Consider the following 17,063-nt stretch of genomic DNA (forward strand, 5'->3'; position numbering starts at 1 on the left):
GCTACCTGCTCTGTACCCCGAATGGCTCTGCTTTCACCCCAAATAATACGTACTTCAATTTGGTATTTAGGATTGTTTTAGAGCATCCCGGACTGTCTTTTTCTGACAAAAACCCAGGAAGGGCTTTACTGGGTCCTTTATGTAGAGTAGGCTCAGATTTCCCAGCAGGGCCAGCTGAGGTATGCTTGCAAAGCCTCTGCAGGATTCCAGGCTCCAGGGTGTCACAGAGAGCCTTGGCAGTGCCAGGGAATGCTATTGTCTTTTATGACTTTGGTAGGTAGGTGCACCTGGGGTGCGGTTAGAAATTGGCTACGTTGGTTATTTTTATGAATCGATTTGTACAAACCCATGGGAAGCGTTCTTAATATAAACAGCCTGAGTTACTGCTGTATCACCTTCATTGGACCTTGGGAACTCTAAAGAAAACCCATCGTTCTCACCTGGCCTTGAGCCCAAACCAGGCAATTAGGCCACTGGCCAGAATGAGACTAAAGGAGTAGAAGGAGCTTACGGGTCTGATGATACGTGCTATTCCCTTGGCTGAAAGGAACAGAATGAATATTTGCTGGGATTGTTTTATGTGCTGACCGTTGACTATCTAGTGGGGCCAGTATGATCATCTCCATCTTACAGATAAGGAAGTTAAATGTATTTCCTAAGATCACACAACTATGTGAGTGGCAGGGTCAGGATTCAAGCTCAGTTCTCTCTAAAACTCACTGTTTAGCCAGCCTCGCCTCTTATCTTACTTAGCTTTGGGTTTCGGGTTCTTGACTCACAGTCTACGTGAGTGGAGCCTCCTGGAGTTGAGCAGTGCACAGCCTGAGCGTCGGTACAGAGTGGCTCAAACCAACTTTGGCTTGAAACCCTCCCATGACCAAGATTCTAAGCCTGGCCTGAAATCAAAAGCCTTGGTACTCGAAGTGTGGTCCCTGAATGGCTATTATCAGCAATACCTGGGAGCTTTTTAGAAATATAAATTATTGGGCCCCACCCCAGATCTAATGAATCACAATCTTCAAGGCTTGAAACTAGGAATCTTTACCCAGGGCTTCTCAACTTCGATGTGATCAGGTCGCCTGCAGATCTTGCTAAATGCAGATCCTGATTCGGAAGGGCAAGGCAGGTGGGGCTAAGCTTCTGTTTCTCTAACCAGCTCCCAGATGATGCCAGTGCCATGAGCCACACTTGGGATAGCATGGCTCTAGATCAGTAATTCTCAAACTGGAGCCTGCATTCAAATCACTTGGAGGGTTTGTTGATACAGATTGCTGGGTCCCATCTCAAGAGAGTCTGATTCAGTGGGTCTGGAACAAACGGTGCCTGAGAATTTGCATTTCTAACAAGTTCCCAGATACTGGGAAGGTACAGCGACCTCACTTTGAGAACTGCTGTTCTAACCTACTGGAACTTCATTAAATTAGACAATTAACCCCATGCTTTTTGGCTTTGCATTTGCATGAAGCTCTACTCAGTCCTTAGATCCTGGCATTTTAGAGCTGAAAGGGATTTCAGAAACCAGAGGCAAAGCCAGGATTAAGCATCCTGTCTCACTCTATTCAATGTTGTTTACTCTGCATCCTGCTGACTCTGAAGCTCACGAAATTCTCCAGCATCCAGAAACTGCAGTGCTTTTGTGAGCTGTCCATCGTGGGCCAGCTTTGCAGGCACTTGAATCCCTATCAGACACATGTCATCAGAACAACCCATGAAAATACAGTGGCTTCCTACCTCACAGTTCTGTAAAAAGGGCTTTGGAAAAACCAGCAGCCAGGCTGTCAGCTGTGGTGGAGAGAAAAATGCAGCAGCTAGCAGGCAAACCCAGACATGGTGAGTCAGCACGGAGGCTCTGTAGCAAAGGCTTCTACCAGCAACTGGTACCCACACTCTGCTGGGCAACTCTCAGGTCGTTGAACTCTCTCTGGCCTGGGGAGATGCCTTTTCTTTAGGGAGAACAATACTCTCATTCAAAGACATATACGCAAAAGAGGATCTTTCATATGGATGTGAGGTGGGGGTTGGATCAGTTAGTTTCTTCTACTGACAAATCACTCAACACTTACTTATGAGTCTTTGAAAAAAAGTAGAAGAGTCCAAGGCCCCTTGAAGCATAGGTTTGGAACTAGTATACCATCACTTCTGCCATATTCTATTGGCCAAAGCAAGACTCAACACCGGCCTACTTCTTGATAGGACTCTGTCATGTGGGGAGGCCTGCAGGATCTCTGGTTCTGCTCCCCACATAAGAACGCAGGACATGGTGAGGCCAAAAAGGAACATCCACGGAGCCACAGATAGGGGAGTCATACCACTATAGTCTCACTGGCAGCTGGGTTGGACACACAGGAAGCAGGAGCCACACTATCCACAACCTGCTGTCTACTTCTCTGCAATCTGCAACCTGCAACCTGCACTCCGCCATGCTAACTACAATCCGTGCTTGCCAGCCATCATCTTCTTGCTAGCCCCCATTTTTCTGCTAGCGTAGCCAGTTATATTAGTGGCCAATGGCTCACTGGTTACAGCTGACGGCCAACTAACCACAGCTGATGGCCATCCAATCACAGATGATGGCCATTTACTACCTGAGCCAGCACCTTTCCACGTGAGGCCGAGAGCCTGGAAACTGCACTCCTGGCTCTGTCCCCACAGACTCATTATAACATCACAATGTAAAAATATAAAGAAGGGGAAAGGTGTGTGGCTATTTTTACAATCTACCACAGATGAGTTTTCTTAGTTAAGGAGACCGTGAGACAGATTTCAAAGCAAATGGTTTATTTGGTTACTTGGGAAGTGAAGGAAATGGGGAAGGAGGGGGTTGAGACACAGAAGGAAACAGCTAGTAAAGTATACATAACCAAGCCAGCTGGCACTCTGGGAAGATGGAGCTTAATTCCGTTGGGAAACTGTGAAAGTGTTGCACACACGGTTTTTGTTGTTGTTGTTGTTGTTATCCTACCTCAGAGAGGGAGCTGGGATGTTTTTCATTAATTCATATTAGTCCTTTGTTGAGGGCCCCTCCCAAGGAACGATAATTCTTTATCACTTCAGCCTCCCATACTGTGAAAAGTAGCTCAAGAGGTCAGGGCAAACCCTTGGCCACGAAATGCAGGTCTTGGTAGTCGGTGGCCTGGCTACAGAGCACTGAAGAGGTAAGTGTAGGGAGGTATAGGTAGGACACCTACAGTAACTCCTGCAGTCTAATGATGACAAAAAAAAAAAAAAAAAAAAAAAAAGAGCGAGAACTCAAGCTTCAGTTTTAAGTTATTTTAATCAAAACACCTTTAAAAAAATCTGTTTGCTTTATTTTGGGTTATGCTGCAGTTCTTTTGCTGGCAAAGACTGGGACACTAGATGGCATCATATCAAGTTGTCTTGTGGTTCAGGAAACAAAATACCACGCAATGTTCTTCGTTGTCCTTGAAATTGAACCATTGTGAGCTGAGAACAAATGATTGTGCCTGCCATAGCTGTGGTGGCCACTTCAGCTGTACTAAGGCCACTGCCCGGTCTGAGCTGGCACCAAGGCAGCAATATCATAAACCACGGGGGTTGGGGGAGAACCAAAGTGCAAAGGGACAGACACATCTCTGGCACTTTCTAAGAAGTGGGATTCATAAAACCCCTGGAAGGAAGTAGTAAGGAGAATGGAGCTTTCTACCTCCAGAAAAGTCTTTGAAATGTGTGAAAAGTGGGCTGGAAGGAAAAACGCTAAACTTATAGTAGAGATTTATTCTTGGAGCTGGGAGTGGAAAGGGGATAGTAGGTTGAAAGTGAGTGAGGGTCAAAGATAGTTAACATTTTATTTAAAATATTTAAAACCAATGAGACAAAATGTCAACAATGATCAATTCTTCATAATGGATATTAGGTAATTGTCATATTATTAGATTTATTTTTCTTTTTCTTAAATTTCATACAGGTATATTTGTGAGTGGGGCGGGGATATAATATTTTCCTGTTATTAGCAAGTCTTGTGGGATTCAACAAGTAACATAGCTCTGTTTCTTTAGTAACATTTGACAAATACTTTCCCTTACTGAGCCTCCATTTCCTTATCTGTAAAATGGAAATGACAATAGTAGCAATGTCAGAGGATTATCATAATCCTCAAAAAATGTAATGTATCCATAATGCCTAGTACAGTGCCCCAAGCAAAATGGCCCCTCAAAAAATTCTCACTGTTCCCTTTACCTTCTCCCAGACTCTCACTACCATGGGTTCATGAGGACTAAGCTTAGGCTCTTCTCACACTGAGTCAAACCAGACGATTGGCTAGTTGTCTAGATGTGACAAGAAATAGAAAGATCTTAAATAAAGCCGATCCTGACCCCTCTGAATAAGGGGGGAAAAAATGCTTCTTGGAAATATGGTTGGAAGGACATCTCCCTTTGTGTAAAGAGAGTGTTTGTAATTTAATAATAAGTACTTCCTAACTTTTCTCAAGGCTTTAAAAACTTCTACCTTGACTGGGCACTTACCTTTTCCAGAATAGACCCAGGTGCTTTCGTGTGGCTTGTTAAAAGATACTGCCTTTCTTCTTTGAATGTAAATGAGAACTCTTGATTCATTATACAAATTAGAGAAAGCCCATAGCTAGTCTTGACAACACAAAATGCTATGAGGAAAAGAAGGGGGGGGGGGCGCAATGTGCCTCTAAGAGTGGAAGATATGGAATGAAAGGAGAAATAGACAAATCTGTAATTATAACTGTAGGCTTCAACACCTCTTTTTCAATATTTGTTAGAACAACTAGGTAGAAAATCAAAAAGAATATATAAGAACTCGACAACACCATCCACAAACAGGATCTAAGCAGCATCTATAGATGTATCCCTCCCACCACACAACAAAATGTATATTCTTTTCAAATATGTACAGAATCTATATCAAGATAGATCATTTCCTGGGTCATACTTCAACTTCACAAATTTAAAAGAATTGAAATCATACACAGTGTGTTCTATCACAATAAAATCAAACTAGAAATCAAGTCACTCTCCTTGTGCAATTTTATTTGTACAATATAATTGATAAGATCTGCTATAGTTACCTCCCAGAGTTGATAATAGGTAAAAAGTATTAATTGAAAAAGAAACTTTACAAATATATGAACCAAGTCTATTTGTAAAAATTAGGTAATTGAAAGCATTCAATATACAGAGGGTGCCAAAAAATGTTTACACATTTTAAGAAAGGAAAACTGTATTAAAATTGTAATACTCGATATATACCAATTACAAAAAATGAATACAAGTCACGTTTGACTTCTGCAATTATAGGAGGCGCTCAAAGTAGTAACCATCAGCATCCAGACACTTCTAATTATGGCGAACTACTGCTTGAGCAACGTTGACCAAAGTGTCCACTTGTATACATTTTTTTGCTACCCCTGGTATAAGTAGATGGCTTATAGTCCATTTCTCCTGGTAGGTCAGGAACATAATTATGGGGCTAAGACCAGCAATTAACTTCATTTTTCACCATCAGTCATTAAATCCCTGCAATATGATCGAAGGATAATCTTGGACAAGGGAAGAGAGGAGTCTGATCTCAAGAGGCCAGGAACATGCCAACTCTTCTCCTTTCTGCTGCAAAGGATACTGCTGAAGAGCCTCACTTAGTCTGTGTTGTAGAGCACAGACCGTTTAAGGCTAAGATTCTACTTTCAGCACTTTCTATTTAAGGATTGGTTTGGAGAGATTGCAAGGAGTTCATCCCACGGTGCTTCATGTGACAGAGAAACGATTTGGCCATTTATAGCCTAAGAAGACAGAGATAGAGAGGATAAAGCAAATTTTGGCTATCTTTGGGGGCAGGAAGTGCTTTACTTTAGTGGAGGTATTTGGAGCTACTAGAACGCTTCATGCAGACATCAACTATCAGTTTTTCCAATACACTATAAACTACAGCAGTCCCCCCTTATCCACGGGGGTTATGTTCCAAGACCCCCAGTGAATGCCTGAAACAGTGGATACTATCAAACTCTATATGTACTATGTTTTTCCTATACATACATTCCTATGATAGAGTTTAATTTATTAATTAGCCACAGTAAGATATTAACGACAGTAACTAATAATAAAATAGAACAATTTAGCAATATACTGTAATAGAAGTCATGAATGTGCTCTCTCTCAAAGTATCTTATTGTAATGTACCCACCCTTCTTGTGATGATGTAAGATGATAAAATGCCTGCGTAATGAGATGCATTTGTAGTTTGAGGTGCAATAGCAAAACTCACACAGGATTTCTATTTCCTTCTTCACAATTTTACAGATAGAAGATTTGTTCTTACCAGAGATCTTGACAACCTCAGGATACAATTTGTTTTCTTTCCTTATTAAGTTGAGAACTTTCACCTGTTTACTTAAAGGAAGCACTTTACATCTCTCTTTGGCATATCCAAATTGTCAGCAACACTACTCTTGCACTTTGAAGCCATTATTAGGTAAAATAAGGGTTACTTGCACACAAGCGCTATGATAGCATGACACTCAATCTGATAACATAGCTGGCTACTAAGTGACTAACAGGCTGGTAGCACATACAGTGTGGAGATGCTGGACAAAGGGATGATTCATATCCTGGGCAGGACAGAGTGAGTGAACAATGCGAAATTTCATCATGCTATTCAAAATGGCATGCAATTTAAAACTTATGAATTGTTTATTGAATTATTTCTGAAATTTTTCAGGTAATATTTTTGGACTGTGATTGACTGTAGGTAGCTGAAACCATGGAAAGTAAAACTGAAAATAAGAGAGGCTATTGTAGTTTTTTACAGGAGGAAATGTATAAGATCACTTAATGGGAACTTTAATAGGAGTTGGTTGATCCAGCATTCCAATATTATTATCTGGGCTTAGGTTCTCTATAACTCTTGGTTTTGCTATTCACATGGTTACCTCCATTTTTAAGTCTGGTTCCCACCAGAAGACAATTGTGATTTATCCACCTTTATTCAAATATGGAGAGAGAGAATAACTTACTATTAAGAGCAAGGCAGAATTTCCCCAGACAGCACCAATCATCACACATGATTGGCCAGAAATGGGTAATATGACTTTTCGTAAACTAATCACAGACAAAAAGGATAAGACAACCCTGAGTCCAATCAAATTCATCCCTGTAGCTAAGGGGATTGCTCTGAGTCATATGAGCCACATAAAGATGGGGCACCTGAACCAAATGGAGGTTCTGTTAGGGAGCAGCTCAAAGTCTCACTCACATGACAATGCTGGATGTCAGATAGGACCTCAGTTGAATACCCACATGGGACCTCTCCACATGGCCTGGGCTTCCTCACAATGTGATGGCTGTGTTCCAAGAACACGATCCTGAAAGAAAGTGGAAACATACTGCCTTTTAAAACCTCACTCAGAATCACTTCAGTTGCATTCTACTCATCAAGCGATTCATAAAGGCTGTCTAGATTTAAGGGAAAGGAAATAGATTGATGGAGGGCGGTGACAAGAGCACGTGGTCCTAAAAATATTGCTGTGGACATTTTTGAAAAATACAATCCTTCACTCATCCCTGTCTTCCCACCCAAAGAACCTCCTTCTGGAGCTTTCTCTCATCAAACACTGTTGGGTTTGTCATTTTTGTTCTGATCAGGATTGGATTCTTATTCTATATTACTCAATTCCCAGGGATCTGAAAATAGATGGTGCATTTGGTAGAAAACATTTGAGAAGAGCTTTATAAAGAGAACTCCCCAAACAAATGGTTGGTGTGCACCGTAATCCTCTTCCCACCAGGCACACAAAGAAAGAGGGGTGATGTTCTGATTTCCCAGATGATGTTTACTTTTTGTGACTCTAGACACAATCACGTCATAGCCCTCCACAGGGAACTCAGATTTCCCTCTCTAAAATGAAGACTATAGATTAAGAAAATCCACAATACCATTATCATTTCTAACGGTCTATGAAAACAGGAGAAAAAGAGAATGAATTAAGAAAATTTAAAAGCATTTTCCTGGGTCCATCAAAGGAGAAGCTTAGCTATTGCTTGCTTTATATTTGAAGGCGGTGCATGGTTTTCATGATGGCAATAATAATTTATTGACAAAATGCTTTTATTGAATTGCCTTTACTGAAGAGGTCCTGCATTCTTTTTCACCAGCTTGCTACAATTAAAACAGCAGTAAACAGTCTTTCTATTTAGATTGAAAAGCAGCAATTAAGCTTGCTCAGTTATAAATAGCAGGCAGCTTCACTTCTATAGCCCCAACTGCACACATTAAAGACTTTAGCCCCAGATGCCCCCAATTTATTTCTACAGGACAAACCAATAAATTGTCAAACTCTGACCTTAAAACTGACAATTTCTTAGAAAATTGAAGTAGGTAAATGATGCATAATTCTGGATAATTACTGGGATGTCCCTGAGGCCAGGAATTCAGCACATATGCTGGAAATCTAAATTTACAGGCTTTTAGCTTTTTCATTTTACCATTATCAAACCATGTTTTGCCTTGGGTGGCTGTCAGGGTTGGCTCCCCTTTTCCTGGGAGTCACAAAAGAAAATAATGGATTTAAAAGTTAGGGTACGGAAGACAGAAAATATGAAGTTCCATCACTAGATTCCCATTAGTTTGAGTGATTCAGTAAAGAGATCTGAACATGCACAGTCAGCATTGAATATTTTTTTAATTAAAAAAAAAAAACACACAAAAAAAGCAAAACTACAAGTGCCATTCATCTCATCTATAAACCCTAAATATTGAGTTATCACAGTTGTGAAGGCATTTGATTCATACCCCTCATTACCTACAGAAGGAAACCAGAGGCTCAGGAAGACACATGAGTTGTCCAGGTCACAAAACTTGACAGTGGTAACGTTAGAACTCAATAGCTTTCCCGACTGCCACTCCAGCATCCAATAAGTGAAAAATTGCCTTTCTCTCATTCTTTTCAGTACAAAATACTAGATTAATAAGACCTACATAATAAAATGTCCAAAATGTACAATATTTCTTTAAGTGCAAGACAACCTTTCAAAGGTTGCAACAGGATTTCCCCACTGGAGATACTGAGTTCCCTCTGTCTCTGTATCTTTCATCTGAGCCAAGAGTTGCCAGTTTCCAAAAGCCCAAAAAGAATGATTTTTGAAACTCTCTCTTGAGTGATCACACATTTTTGAGACTTGTGAACCTTGGTTTTCTGTTTGCACCTCAGTCTCCAGTGATTTACCAACTGTCTATGACTTTCCTTGGGCCATGTGCTGGATATTCTCTGTTGCCCCCTCTCACTTTCTCTACCAAGCCCTGTGCTCCAGGGGGCTGACATTTATGGCTTCATCATGGTGCCCTAGTTCTTTGGCTACCATTGAGCTTAGCTAATGGGAAGTGGTGGGTAGCAACAGGAGACTGGATAGTAAGAAGATAAATAAGCCAGGATTTTTTCTCCCATCTCACTTCCTACAGAGTGAAGAAGAGTTGCTCAGCTGAGCCCATTCCAGATTAGCCAAACCCCAGACACATGAGTGATAATCAATGACTATTATAGTAAACAAAGCACAGTTTTCAGGAGTGCTTTGTTATGTGGCAATAGCTGACTGATAAAAAATACAGTATCTAAAAAGAGAAATTTAAGATGACATAGTCATCCTAAACATTGAGATAAATATGAAGACTAAAAATGGAAGTGAACACAAAGGAGTAAATGGAAGTGAACACAAAGCAGTCAATTCCAGATCCACAAGCAAATGTTGAAATCTGGGTTCCTGTGGGTATCATGGGAAGTAAGAGACTCTCTCTTCAAACTCACTGTTTGAAATCAGAAGCAAATCTAAGGTTTCTTCATCCATTAAAAGAGGCTGAAATAAGCTCTTAAAATGATCATTTGAGCTATTAGGTCTATAAAACTTGTAGCATGGATGCTGTAGGAAAGTCTTTCATCCAGCTTAGGTTTAACTGCTGACTTAGTAGCTAAATAGGTAATAATTTCAGTATCAGTGGAGGTTGGAAGTCCTGAACTACCAGTACAAGACCTGGTTTGAGACTAAATGTTCTTAGGATACAGTGGAAAAAATGATCAAATATAAATCTGAGACAAATCTGAGACAAAAAATCAAATATAAATCTGAGACAAAATTGTGAGACATGGGGTGCGGGAGGAAAGAGAGAGAAAAATAGAGAGAGAGAGAGAGAGAGAGATTGAGGAACTCAGCCTCCATTCAAAAGTAAAATTCTAGGGGTGGCTGGTTATCTCAGTAGGTTAGAGCCTGGTGCTAATAACACCAAGGTTGCCAGTTTGATTCCCGCATGGGCCAATGTGAGCTGCGCCTTCCTTAAAAATAATAATAAATAAGTAAAAAATTAATTAATTAATTAAAAATAAATAAACAAAATAAAATTCTAAAACATGTAAGGAAATAATGCAAGGAAAGACAGCAACAAAATCAACAACTGGAAGTGAATTCACTCTAGATGGAGTGAAAATAGTAAAAGAGATTATTAACCACAGATTTTTACTGAAGTAACTACGGTACTAAAGAATGTAATTTAGGCAGAAGAAAACAGCTCGAGAGACAGAGATGGATGGATTGGAATACAGAAACAATAGTTACTATAGAATTTAGTAAAATACGTTCATAAATTTAATTTACTCGATTCATTTTTTTTAAAAATGTATTTTTCACATAACTAGAGATAATTCAAATAATACCAAGGAAAACATAGATGGGTAAGGTGTTCATTGAGTAATCAAAACATACTAAATTCTTGGGTCATTTGGGAAAAGGGCAGAGATACTGAATAACATAAACTTTGTTAAAATTTTTTTCCACTTCAGTAAATATGTTAAAAATTTGAAACTATCAAACAGAAAGAAAGAAAAGTGGAAAAAGAAGCAAATTAAGAGTATGGTAAGTGTAAAACAAAATAAGATCACATAACTAAGTCTAAATAGAGTAGTAATCAAAATAAACGTAAAGGAATTCAAGTTGCCTATAAGAACAAGATTATCAGGCCAGATTTTAAAAAATTCAACTATACGTGGTTTACAACAGACATACTTAAAACATAATCATCCAGAAAATCTGCAGATAAAGGATTAGAAAAAAAACAAATAAGGCAATTACTGAAAGAAAGCTGATATAACAATATTAATGTGAAAAGAAATTGAATTCAGACCAAAAAGCATAAAAAGAGACATTACATAATGATAAAAGGAACAGTTCTATATTTAAATGGCTAACACTATGGCTTGAAATATTTTTTAAAAATGACAAAATTACAAGACAAAATAGAAGAAACCTGCCCTCCTATTCAAGGTTTTAAAACATATATATCAAAACCTGTAGAGCCAGCAGAAAATAGCAATTTATATTAAAAAGCTCAAAAATAATAAACCCTCTTTATTGTCATAGAAACTGAGACCCAGAGAAATTGAGTGACACACCAAAGGTCATGTAGGTTCTATGAGTCAGAGCCAGGACTAAAACTTAGGTCTTCTAATGCTAAATCCTATGCCCTCTCCATTTTATAACACTAAAACCTATAGAATAAATTGCATATTTATAGAAATGACTAGCCTTTTTCAGTCCATTAAAATAATTTTAAGTGTGGTAACCTGTCCACTGGTATTCCATTCACAGTCCCTTGGATTCCTTTGACCTTTTCAGGGCACCTTTTGTTGACTTCTAAGTGTTTTGTTTCTAAGTGTCCATCTGTGACGCTCTATGGAGAACCACACTTGAGCTGATGGGCCGACTCCTGAGAGACAGAAGTGCCTGGGATTTTATGTCCTTGAAACTAGCCCTTATCCAATGATTGACTGGGGTGGGAAAATGAAAGACCAATTTCTTTGCCTTGGAGTTACGCCAAAATCTAAAGTGTGCTTTACATTCCCAATCTCCCCTGTGGAATCAGGTTGAGGCTGGAACTCGCCTTGGCTTCCTCCCTCTTTGTCCTGTTTTCTGCACCCAATTTTTCCCAACAGAACCTCCTTAATAAATAGAGTTGCATGTGAATTCTCATCTCAAGGACTGCTTCTTAGAACCTGTTCCTAAAACGAGGACCAGACAACTCTATACTAGAAGGAGAGGGAGAGTACAGTGGTCCTAGGAAAAGAACATTTGAGTGGCCGAGAGTTCCTGACGCTCTTGTCTTTGGGAATCTCCAGTTTGATTTAGACATTGTGAAGGTAGTGTCTGCCAAGCTAGCGAAAAACTCTCTCTTGCAATTTCAGACTTGGGGGTCAATAACTATTGACTGGCCAACTTTCTGTCTCCAACAGTCCCTCTTGGGTGCAATTCTGGATGAATGATGATCAAATCTGGAGGATTCTTGGCTTATAGTTGTCTCTTTCTGTCTTTCTCTCTCTCTCTCTCCCTCTTAAGACTGGCTCTGAAAAATGCAAAAACGCAACTCAGGGCTCTGGGCCTTAATATGCAGAACCATGGGCAGCCATAAAAGCATCATTGTGGCCTTTCAGGTTGGTCTGGCCATTATTTCAGCCCATAGTTTGTATCCCCCAGCTGTGCATTTCTTTGCTTTCCAAGTCTGGATCTACAGGTGGGTCCTATGTAGAAATCCAGGTCCACTGCATAGCAGGCAAAAATGTCACTATTCACTATGACTTAGAATAATATTTAGATAACAAAATAGTTACTATTTCTTGAATGCATGTTACACGACATTTTATAGATAAAAAAATTGAAGTTTAGAACATAAAATTAACTTGCCCAGATTCCCATGGCTAACAAGTATCTGGGTCTTGCCACCCACAGGATTTGGTGAGCCAGACATGAACCTTGAACCTCCATGTATCCTACAAGCCATAGTACTTTCTTGGTGAAGGCCCTGACATCCATTGTCTGCCCACTCGTTTTTCCTGGGAGCTGACAACTGCTCCTCAAAATATGTCTTCAATCTCTACCCACCTGTGGGGACAGAGTCCCAGAGAACAGTTTCCAAGCTCTCGGCCTCACGTGGAAAGGTGCTGGCTCAGGTAGTAGATGGCCACCAGCCATGACTGGTTGGCCATCAGCTGTAGCCAGTTAGCCAATTAGCCACTGATATAACTGCTGTGGCTACGCTGGTTGGTTTGTTGATTGGTTGATTGGTTGGCAGGCAGAAAAGTGGATGGCGGATAGTGGATCATTTGGATCCTACTTCTTATGTGCGTCTTGCCCGGCCTCCAGAGAGACTGAGGTGCAGGAAGACCCCTTGTTGGGGTACTGGCGGATATTTGCTTCCTGTGTCTCCAACCCAGCCGCCAGCAAGAATATCTATGAACTCCCCTATCTATGGCTCCATGGGTGTTCCTTTTTGGCTTCACCATATCCTGCATTCTTATGTGGGGAGGGGGAGGTCAGTCCCCACATGACACCCTGCATGACACCACCATCCCTCATATATACACATAGGTGGAGGGTTTGCCCTGAATACACATCTCTGAGCACTTCAGGCTTCAAAGCCCTGCCCACTTCCTGCTAGAATTAGATGTGAGAATGGAGGCCTAAAACCATCAGTGTCACCTTAGGTCGGATTCTCCAGAAGCATAGCCCAAGATAGGAAAAATCAGGTGCCCATGGTATGTTGAGGGAAGACTCTCAAGAGAAGCATCTAAGGTAGGAAAGCAGACAGTATAGGGAAAGAAGCCAAGTGAAGATGTGTGCTCAGGTAAAATCTAACTTGTCCTGATCCGTGAAAGTTTCTGGGGCATAGTTCACAATGTTGACACAATTGTCCCCTCCTTAAGGCAAGAGGGCCTGCCTTTTGTATCCCTGTATTAGTCAGCCATTGTTATAGGTTTCTCCTGGTGGGTGGGGCATAGGGGTGTAACCTCCTAGGCATCAGTTGAGGGCTAATCTTGGGGAGAGGTCCTATTGTGAGTCCTTATCGGTCAACACTCACAGCAGCTGGGGGCTGGGGACCCCTGTCCATCCAACAGAATCTACTACAAGTGCCTAAGTTTTGAGCTCTGAACCAGGAGCTTCAGCAATCTGATCCCTTTCTCTCTCACCTCACCTGCTTGCTTCTGGCCTCCTCCTGCTCCCACTAGCCCATGTGACTAGGATCCCTTCATACCAGCTGCTCATCCACAGGTTACTTAATTTTAGTACCTGCACAGAGTCAAACACATTGGCGCCGGACACTTTATTAGTGTTCTAAATCTTTGTTTACAGTTACCAAGACTCCCCAGGTGGCAGCAAAAAAGTCAACAAGGAAATAAAACTCTGCCAGCTGGCGTATTAGTTGGACATAAAACCACCACACAGGTAACAGCTGGGAATGCACACACAAGCCTGGGGGGCATTGGCTGGCTCTGAAGGCTCATCTGGAGATGCGAGTTTTAATCCCCCTTTCCGAGCCTGCCTGTTTCTTCTCCACATTTTCCATTCCTTGATACCATATGAGCCACAGGAAGCTGAGGCAGTAATGAGCTTTGAAGATGTTCCACTGCCTTTGACATCCCCACAGCCCATCATTTGATTCAATTGCTTGCTGCTACCTCCACCCATCTCTTGGCAAAATCTATGCCATTACATCCCATTGTTGCTTTATTTTAAAACTCAAACCTTCTGATGCTAAATATTATATGCTCCCTATTTTATGAAATTTACACTGTAATGTAGCCCTGAAGAAATGCTCTAGCCCATCTTATCTGGGACTGAAGAAATTAGGGTGAGTCCAAAGGAAGTCATACAAAAGGGGCCGAGAGGAATATGCTAAACATCGCCACTCCTGTTTATTCCTTACTTGTTTGGTTTCCTGGACAACATGCACGTGACCCACCGGCTAGAGACCCAATAAGGGTGGAAAACTTGGGCTTTGAGCTTGAGTCCTGGTTCCAACATGTTAGAGCTGGGTGACCTACAGCAAGTTACTTAAAATCTTCATGCATCAAATTTCTTCTCTGTAAGATAATAGTACCTATTACATAATTGCTGCGAGGATGACATTTGAAAATACACATTAAACCTCAGCCTCAAGTCTGTATCCAGATTTGATGGGGCCTGAAGTTTATACAAATATACCTTCCTACACATAAAAAAAAAAAAAAAAGGAAACATTTCACATCTGCAAATTTTGTAAAAACATATGACCATGTGAACATGCTAAGGCCCCTTCCTGGGCCTTGGGAAGGTTCCATGCATGCAAGAGGCCGAAAGTTTCAGCTTCAATAGCTTCACTGTAATATCTGCCTTTGCTTAGCACAATGACTGGCACTCAGCCAGCACTCACTAAATGTTAGCTATCACTGATTTTGTGTGGGGGAAAGGGGCCACTGCTTCCCATACATGTGTTCCTAATTAGATGCTGTGCCTCTTGGGAGTGAGCCATAGATTTATCAAGGTGGTCTGGGATCTAGGAGGAGTTTAGGAGGATGTATATGTGTCTGTGTGGGGCACTACTTTAGGGAAGGGATGTGACCAACTGAATTACTTACAGTAAATGTTAGCTACTATAACAACCTCTGTAATTTCAGTAGCCCAATCTAAACAATCTGAAAATTTATGTTTTTATTCATACAAAGTTCACTGGATTCTTCTTGGTGAGACACAGATTTCTTCATTTCATGACTCCCCCTCTTAGTTCATTAGAATACTCTCCGTTTAGCTGGTAGACGGGGGAAACATAAAGTGGAAGCGATCTCATGGGAAGTTTTTATGGGATTCATTCTGCTGGATAGAACTCACACATATGGCCACAACTAACTTGAGAGCGTTCTGGGAAATGTAGTCTAGCTGTGTACTCAGGAAGAAAGGGAAATAAATTTGAGCCAATTTAGTCTCTGCCAATCCAACTTTCCTCTAAGCTTGACTAAGGACCGCAAGCTGCGGTGAAGTAAAGTTTATCAGAGCCTGATAATGGACAGAGTATTGTCAATAGGCTGGGAAGTAGATAGGAGCTATTAGAAGCACAGGAGAGAATAAGGAATCATGAGAGGCAGGTCAGTGACTTCAAAGATCAGTGATATCTTTTGTTGAACTTCTGCTGTGTTTCCCCGAAAATAAGACCTAGCTGGACCGTCAGCTCTAATGTGTGTTTTGGAGCAAAAATTAATATAAGACCTGATATTATATCACATTACATTATATTATATTAAGACTGGGTCTTATATTAAAATAAGACCAGGTCTTACACTAATTTTTGCTCCAAAACACACATTAGAGCTGATGGTCCGGCTAGGTCTTATTTCAGGGAAACATGGTATTGACGCTACTGAAAGACATCCTCCATGGGAAGAGCAAGGGGGGATCTCTCTACTTCTAGGATGTCCAAGAATAGCAGAGGTCTGCTGAAGTACTGGAAGAAGATCCGAGACGAGACCATGTAGACCAGCTGAAGATAGGAGCACAAAGTGGGGAGTGGTCCCCACTCCTGAGTGGTAGAAAGCAATTCATGCTCAAAGAAAAGTACACAGTTTTGGAGAATAGACCAAAATATCAGACAGAAAGCAAAAGACATCATATGCTTGGGAGGGTAGATGGAAAGAGCCACAATGAAAAACAGACAGTCAGCTCTACCCTTCTGCCATAGTATCCTAGAAAAGAAGAGGAATCTGAAAAATTCTGCATCCACAGAAAGCAGCAAGCAGGCCTTACTGCATCATGTGAGGATACACAGCAGTTTCCTCCGACAGAATCACCAAGCCCTGCAGCGACTTCGGGAGCCAAAAAATTAGATCTTGGCATCAGGGTGTGGGTAGAGGTGCAAGTTATGTTGGAATATCTGCTCATTATGGAACCCCGAGAGATCATAGGCCACTTGGAGACTTTGGGTTATTCTCACCTGCCTACTGCAGAACAGAAAACATTGCAATGTCTTGTGATTTTCTTTCTTTTTTAATTTAACTCCATTCAGACACACTGTAGTTAAAGTTTATAAAGGATACAGTATTCCAGCACATTTCCAGAATGGTAGCTTAAGCCAAGAAGAAAGCAATGACCCTCCACCTTCATCCCATAGAATAAGGTTACCTGACTCTCGGTTCTGAAAACCAATGGACTCCAAAATTAAACTTGTCAGAGCCTCCCTGCTATGGGGCTTACACATCTCTTCTAGGCAGCAGCTGGACCTTACCAGTTAGCCCAATT

General features: G+C 41.0%; 1 long non-coding RNA gene across 1 annotated transcript in view; it reads right to left on the reverse strand.

The window, feature by feature from the left end:
- The window catches only part of LOC141568291 (uncharacterized), a 153,611-nt gene that overhangs the window by 39,998 nt on the left and 96,550 nt on the right, over positions 1 to 17,063 (reverse strand). The window contains exon 2 of the long non-coding RNA XR_012491410.2: positions 7,237 to 7,345. This is a non-coding gene — a long non-coding RNA (uncharacterized LOC141568291). The remainder of the gene's footprint in view (positions 1 to 7,236; positions 7,346 to 17,063) is intronic.

The sequence above is a fragment of the Rhinolophus sinicus genome, chromosome 13, assembly GCF_057876585.1.
Source record: "Rhinolophus sinicus isolate RSI-liver-muscle chromosome 13, RSI-T2T, whole genome shotgun sequence".
Lineage (NCBI taxonomy): Eukaryota > Metazoa > Chordata > Mammalia > Chiroptera > Rhinolophidae > Rhinolophus > Rhinolophus sinicus.